Here is a 7,648-nt window from a genome sequence, read left to right on the forward strand (position 1 = left end):
CACTATTAACATCCCATCTTACAGATGAGGCAACTGAGTCACAGATGGGCTATTAAACACTTAGCCAAAGTTACACAGATGGTTAATAGTAGAGCCAGAATTTGAACCCAGGCAGCCTGACTCTAGTATTCTGGAGCAGTACTTAGAGACATTGCCAATTTTAACCAAAAAAAAAAAAAAAAAGTTTAATGAATGAATTTTATAGTAGGATTTTGTGATTTGCCTTTTTTCCCCTTATGTCTAGGATGCAGTGGTCGAATCAAGTTTCTTCTCTGATGCCTGTGAAGAGTGATTGTTTTGGTTTGGAACAAAATAAAATTCTTGCTCTGAAAAATGGCCTACTCCAAAACGTGAGTAAGCACAGTATGAGATGAAGATCAATGCCACGATTCCAGTTAATTCAATCCAGCAAAGTACTTGTTGAGTAACTACTGCATGCTAGACTCTAAGTTGTGTGCTGGGAATAGACTAGAGACTAAGGTGATGCTATTTCTTGCCCAGTAGGACCAACCCACATTTCAGAGGCACTTATGGTATTTTCCTCATATATGTTAGTTAACAAAAAAAGATTAAGAACCACGGTGGTCTAGATCTAGACTGAGCTACTGAAGAGAAACTTAGAAGTCAAAACCTAATTTGAAAAGGAGAAGGATTTTAATATTCTTTTCAGGATGATTATGGATATTCTCTGCTATTTCACCGAAACTTGACAAGTTGTAGTGTCTTAAAGATTGGTTGCAATCTGAGAGCTAACCTTTTCACATCCTGTTATATTCAAATCAATTTATCGGTTTCTCACTTTGAATATGTACAGAAGGATAAAGTAAATTTTCCTCCTACCCTTCTAAATTCTTCTGGCTGGACGAATACTCAAATTAACATGAGACAGTTTAGCTGGAGAAAATGACCAAACTTATTACATACCCTTACAAATGGAGACTCCATGAGACCCGAGGAGAGATGATGGGCAGTTAAGGGTCATATGCCATCCTGAGCTACAGAAACACGTGGGGGGTATTGTAGTTTGGCACTTCAAAGGTCAGGAAGGCAATTCATGTGGAGATAGAAAAGCAAATGTTTGGTAAAGAAATGTTTGCTAGGCCACCTGAGGACTTTGATCAAACGAGTGTTGCTGGCTCCCTCCCTACCACACTTAGTTCACATTAAACTATAATTATTGATGATAACAGCTTTCTTCCTGGAGCAGAGCCTATCCAAATTCTTTAAGGCAGTTAGAGGGAAGGTCAGATGTTTTCCCTGAGTCTTTCACTTCTTAGAAAGAAATAACCTGCTTAAAATAATGTCCCAAAAGTCATATTTGGCGGTGACAAACTCTGCTCCCCCTCAAATATTTTACCCATGCATGATTTTATAACATCATGCATTTCCATACAGCATATGTTGGCTCATTGCGACATGCAAATCACATGTCATCATACAAAACCAAACAAAAATCACACTCATTAATAACATCACCTATCCCTTTGGAAAGGTCTTTAAATACTGGGAAACTGTCAGGTTCACAGTGGCAGATGCAAGGTTTATAAAATTCTAATTTTCACATGAAAGCCCACATTTTATCACTGGCAACAAACACTGTCAGTCGTTTTCATTGAAGTGACAGGCCCACTTTCCTTATCTTTTAAAAAGTGTTTCCTAAATACCCAAGTTTCAATAACTATAATTTGTCTACCTGTCATTCTTTTAAGTCAGAATGGTATTCCATGAAAAGAGGAGGTAGTTCAGCTTGTAACCCAAAGAACCAGTGCTTTTCCTCAAGATAGCCCCTGCACACACAAGGTCAGCACACAGCACAGGGGCTTTGTGCGCGCAGCTCGTCTCGCCACTCAGGTACTGAAAAGAGGTGTCCTCGAGGATTGAGACTGAACAACATTAAGAATTGTTGTTGTTTTTACCATGAACACTTTGAAGTGAAACGGACATCTTGAATTTTATTTATTTATTTATTTATCAACTTATTTACTTATTGAGGACGTGAACAATATAATGGCTATTTTTACAATTTGGTGTGATGACTTACATTATATACTAAGTCACCAGCAGTTTTACCCACCACTGCTTCTGTACCATTTGGTGCAAATGTTAACATAATGAAAAAGGCAGATAATGGCATAGTATTATTAGGAAAATAGTTTTGACCTCATTGGACCTCCTGAGATGGTTTTGGTGAGTCCAGAGGGAGGAACACCACACTTTGAGATCCACCATCACAGAAAATAACCATAGGCTCTGGCTGGGTAGCTCAGTTAGTTACAGCAGCATCCCAATATGCCAAGGTTACAGGTTCGATCCCCAGTCAGGGCATATACTCATATGAGAATCAACCAATGACTATGGCAATAAGTAGAACAACAAGTCAATGTTTCTCTCTCTCTCTCTCCCTCTCCCACCCACAAATCAATAAAATAAAATCACAACAAAGGAAAATATTTCAATTAAAAATCATTTGACAACCAAAAATTTTTTTTTAAAAGAAAGAAAATAACCATGTTTCCTGAAAAAGATGTTTTAATATCTGAAACAGACTGCTGGACTAAATCATTGATTATGGATATATACCCTTTTTTAAAAGTTTTCTTTTCTTTTTCTTTCTTTTTTTTTTTTTCCAGCTGTGACACCAGACAGGATCCAAACAGGAGTTTTACCATCTCATCTCTGGGTTTTATGGAGACTTACTGTACCCTTCTCTGTTAGCCTTCTAAGGCACTGCCTCAACCTTAAAAAGTTTTATTTTTCAATGACAGTTTACATTCGTATTGTTTTGTGTTAGTGGCTGGTGTACAGCGTGGTAGTTAGACAGTCATATGCTTCACAAAGTGTTTCTCCCAGTATTTCCAGTGCCCACCTGGCACCACACATAATTACTAAAATACTATTGACTTTATTCCCTATGCTGTACTTTACTACCCGTGACTATTTTGTAACTACCATTTTGTTCTTCTTAATCCCTTCACCTTTTTCACCTGACCCCCAATCCCCTCAGTTCTGGCAACCATCAGTCTGCTCTCTGTACCTGTGAGTCTGTTTTAATTTTGTTTCTTTGTTCATTTTGTTCTTGAGATTCCACATATAAGTGAAATCATATAGTACTTGTCTTTCTCTTATTGACTTATTTCACTTAGCATTGTACCCTCTAGATCCATCCACGCTGTGCAAAATCTTAAAAAAAAAAAAAGATTTTATTTATTTATTTATTTTTAGAGAGAGGGGAAGGGAGGGAGAAAGAGAGGGAGAGAAACCTCAGTGTGTGGTTGCCTCTCACACGTCCCCAACTGGGGAACTGGCCCACAACCCAGGCACATGCCGTGACTTGGGAATCCAACCAGTGACCCTTTGGTTCACAGACCAGTGCTCAATCCATTGAGCCACCCCAGCCAGGGCAAGATTTCCTTGTTTTCTATGGCTGAGTAATATTCCATTGTATATAAGGGGGGGGGGGTCCAAAAAGCCATCATTTATTTATTAAAAATAATGTTTTTAGTCTTATATGTTTAAACTTCAGCCACCTTCAAAGCACTCTCCATCTGATGCAATACACCTATTGGGTGTTTTTTCCACTGCTCACAACGGTTTTTGAACTCATCAATACTGATGCCTTTTAGTGTTTCTGCCTTTTTTTGTTTCACCTCTTCCACATCATCAAAATATTTCCCTTTAAGAACGTTTTTCATCCTGGGAAACAAAAATAAGTTGCTTGGGGTGAGATTGGGAGAATAGGGAGGGTGGGACATGGAGGTCATGCCTTTTTGGCCACAGACTGGTGAACACTCAGCACCGTGTGGCAGGTGCACTCATAAATCACCCATCATGAAATAGGCACAAATGTGTTGAATCTTCAAAAAAAAAAATCACGGAAGCTGAATGTAGCCTCTCACAATAACACCAGCTGGTACAGTGATACAGGTGGATTCCTAGAAAATTCACCTAGTGGGAGAAGCCTATACTACAAGTGGCCCACCTTTAAGAAGATAATTCCATTTTGGGGGGTACCCCTTCGTACATGTCCCACTCATCTACAGATGGGCACTTGGGGTACTTCCATTTCTTGGCCACTGTAAATAACACTGCAGTGAACATAGGGGTTTATAAATACTTTCAAAGTAGTGTTTTGGGTCTCTTTACATATATACTCAGAAGTAGAATCATAGAATCTCTGGTTCATAAGGCGGTTCCAATTTTAATTTTTTGAGGACGCTTCATACCATTTTCCACATTGGCTGTGCCAGTCTGTATTCCTACCAACAGTGCATATAGGGTTCCCTTTTCTCCACATTCTCACCAATATGTGTTTGTTGATTTATTGATGATAGCCATTCTGACAGGTGTGAGTGGTATCTCATTGTGGTTTTAATTTGCATTTCTCTGATGACTAGTGATGCAGAGCATCTTCTCATATATCTATTGGCCATCTGTATATCCTCTTTGGAGAAGTACCTATTCAATACCTGCCCACTTTTTAATTGGATTCTTTATTCTCATGGTTTTAAGCTGGGTTCTTTATACATTTTAGACATTAAACCCTTATTAGATGTATCACTGGTGAACATGTTCTCCCATTCAGTAGGTTTTCTTTTTGTTTTGTTGATGGTTTCCTTTCCTATACAAAAACTTTTTAGTTTGATGTAGTCCCATTATTTATTTTTTCTTTTGTTTCCCTTGCCCAAAGAGATATATCAGAACAAATATTGGTACAATAAATATCTGAGATTTTACTGAGTATGTTTTCCTCTAGGAGTTTTATGGTTTCCAGTCTAACATTTAAGTCTTTAATCCATTTTGAATTTATTCTTGCATATGGTGAAAGAAGGTGTTCTAGTTTCATTTTTTGCATGTATCTGTCCAGTTTTCCCAACACCATTTATTAAATAGACTGTCTTTACACCATTGTATGTTCTTGTCTCCTTTGTCAAATATAAATTGACAGTACAGATGTAGGTTTATTTCTGGCTTTTCTGTCTGGTTCCATAGATGTATATGTCTGTTTTTATGCCATTACCATGTTGTTTTGACTACTATGGCCTTGTAGTATAGTTTGATATCAGCATGATTCCTCCAACTTTGTTCTTCTTTCTCAAGATTGCTGTAGCTATTCAGGGTCTTTTATGCTTCCATGTAAATTTTTGGAGTATTTGTTCTACTTCTGTGAAATATACTATTGGTATTCTTATAGGAATTTCATTGAACCTGTAGATTGCTTTGTGTAGTATGAACATTTTAATGATGTTAATTCTTACTATCAATGGGCACGGTATATGCTTCTACTTAATAGTATCTTTTTCAATTTCTTTCTTCAGTATCTCATAATTTTCTGAATACAGGTCTTTTACATCTTGGTTAAGTTTATTCCTAGGTATTTTTTGAGGTAACTGTAAATGGGATTATATTCTTAATTTCCCTTTCTGATAGTTCATTATTGGTGTATATATATACAATCAATTTCTGAATATTAATTTTATATCCTGCTACTTTAACAGTTCTGGTAGTTTTTTGTGGAATCTTCAGGGTTCTCTTTATACAGTATCATGTCATCTGCAAATATTGACAATTTTATTTCTTCATTTCCAATTTGGATGCCTTTTATTTCTTCTTATTGTCTGGTTGCCATGGCTAGGACTTCCAGTACTATGTTGACTAAGAATGGTGAAAGTAGACATCCCTGTCTTGCTCCTGATCTTAAGGGAAATGTTTCTAGTTTTTGTCCATTGAGTATGATGTTGGTTGTGGGTTTGTCAGGTATTGCCTTTATTACATTGAGGTATGTTCCCTCTAGTCCCATTTTGCGGAGAGTTTTTATTATAAATAGGTGCTGGACTTTATCTAGTGTTTTTTGTGCATTTATTGATATACTCATGTGTTTTTTACCCTTCATTTTGTTTAAGTGGTGTATCAGCTTTACAGATACGCAGATATTGTACCAAACTTGCATCCCTGGCATTAATCCCATTTGGTCATGGTGTGTGATCTTTTTAATGTGTTGCTGGATCTGGTTTGCTAATACTTTGTTGAGGATTTTAGCATCTGTGTTCATCAGCGATAATGGTCTATAATTTTCTTTCTTTGTAGTGTCTTTATGTAGTTTTGGAATTAGGGTAATACTGGCCTCATAAAATGATCTTGGATAGCTTATCTCCACTTGAAATTTTTGGGATAGTTTGAAAAGGATAGGTGTTAGTTCTTCTTTGAACATTTGGTAAATTCACCTGTGAAGCCATTCATTCCAGGGCTTTTGTTTGTTGGGAGGTTTTTTTCCTGCTTCAATTTCATTGGTTGTAATTGATCAGTTCAGATTTTCTGTTTCCTTTGTATTCACTCAGGAAGATTGATTGTTTCTAGGAGTTAATCCATTTCTTCCAGATTGTCCAATTTGTTGGCATATAGTTGTTCATACTATTTTCTTATAATCCTTTGTATTCTGTGGTGTCAGTTGTTACTTCTACTCTTTCATTTCTGATTTTATTTATTTGGGTCCTCTCTTTTTTTCTTTATGAGTGTGGTTTAAATTTTATCAATCTTGTATATTTTTTCAAAGAACCAGCTCTTGCTTTCATTGATGTAGGTTGTTTTTTTTACGTTCCATTTCATTTATTTCTGCTATGATCTTTATTATTTTCTTTCTTCTACTCAACTGTGTGTTGTTCTTTTTCTAGTTCCTATAGGTATAAGGTTAGATTATTTACTTGATTTTTTTCCTTTTTTCCTCAGGTAGGCCTGAATTGCTATGAATTTCCCTCTTCAGACTACTTTCACTGTGTCCCATAGATTTTGGGGTTGTTGCGTGTTCATTTTCATTTGTCTCCAGGTAATTTTTGATGTTTTTTTCCTTGATCTCGTTGTTAACCCTTTCATTGTTTAGTAACATGTTATTTAGCTTCCATGTTTTCCTGTGTTTTTCATTTCTTTCCTGTAACTGGATTTTTAGTTTCATATCATCGTAATCAGTGAAAGATGCTTTATATGACTTCAGTCTTAAATTTATTGAGGCTTCTTTTGTATCCTATTATGTGGTGCATCTTAGAAAATGTGCCACATTCACTTCAAAAGAATGTATATTCTGCTGTTTTGAGGTGAAATGCTCTGAAAATATCAACAAAATCCATCTGGTCTAATTGTCATTTAAGATCACTGTTTCCTTGTTGATTTTCTGTCTGGAAGATCTATCCATTGATGTTAGTTGGGTGTTAAACTCCTCCACTATGATTATATTACTATCAAACTCTCTGTTCATGTCCATCAAGATTTGCTTTATATAATTAGGTACTCCTCTGTTGGGTGTATAAATGTTAACAAGGGTTTGTATCTTCTTGTTGGATTGATACTTTATCATTATGTAATGTCCTTCTTTGTCTGTTATGTATAGTCTTTGTTTTAAATTCTATTTTGTCTGATGTAAGTATTGCTACCCTAGAATATTTTTTGTTTCCATTTGCGTGAAATATATATTTCTACCCCTTTACTTTTAGTCTTTGTCTTTCATTCTGAGGTGGGTCCCTAGTACGCAGCATGTATATTGGTCTTGTTGTCTTATCCATTCATCTACCCCATGTCTTTTGATTAGAACATTTAATCCATTTATATTTAAAGTGATTATTGATAGGTGCATGTTTCTTGCCATTTTATTCTTATAACT

General features: G+C 36.1%; 1 non-coding gene across 1 annotated transcript; it reads right to left on the minus strand.

Moving 5' to 3' along the window:
- Positions 1–2,628: 2,628 nt before the first annotated feature.
- On the minus strand, positions 2,629–2,750 carry LOC112298186 (small nucleolar RNA SNORA26). Its single transcript, XR_002974107.1, has one exon. It is a non-coding gene; the product is annotated as a small nucleolar RNA SNORA26 (small nucleolar RNA).
- Between the last annotated feature and the right edge of the window lie 4,898 nt (positions 2,751–7,648).

Source organism: Desmodus rotundus, chromosome 5 (genome assembly GCF_022682495.2).
Source record: "Desmodus rotundus isolate HL8 chromosome 5, HLdesRot8A.1, whole genome shotgun sequence".
Taxonomy (NCBI): domain Eukaryota; kingdom Metazoa; phylum Chordata; class Mammalia; order Chiroptera; family Phyllostomidae; genus Desmodus; species Desmodus rotundus.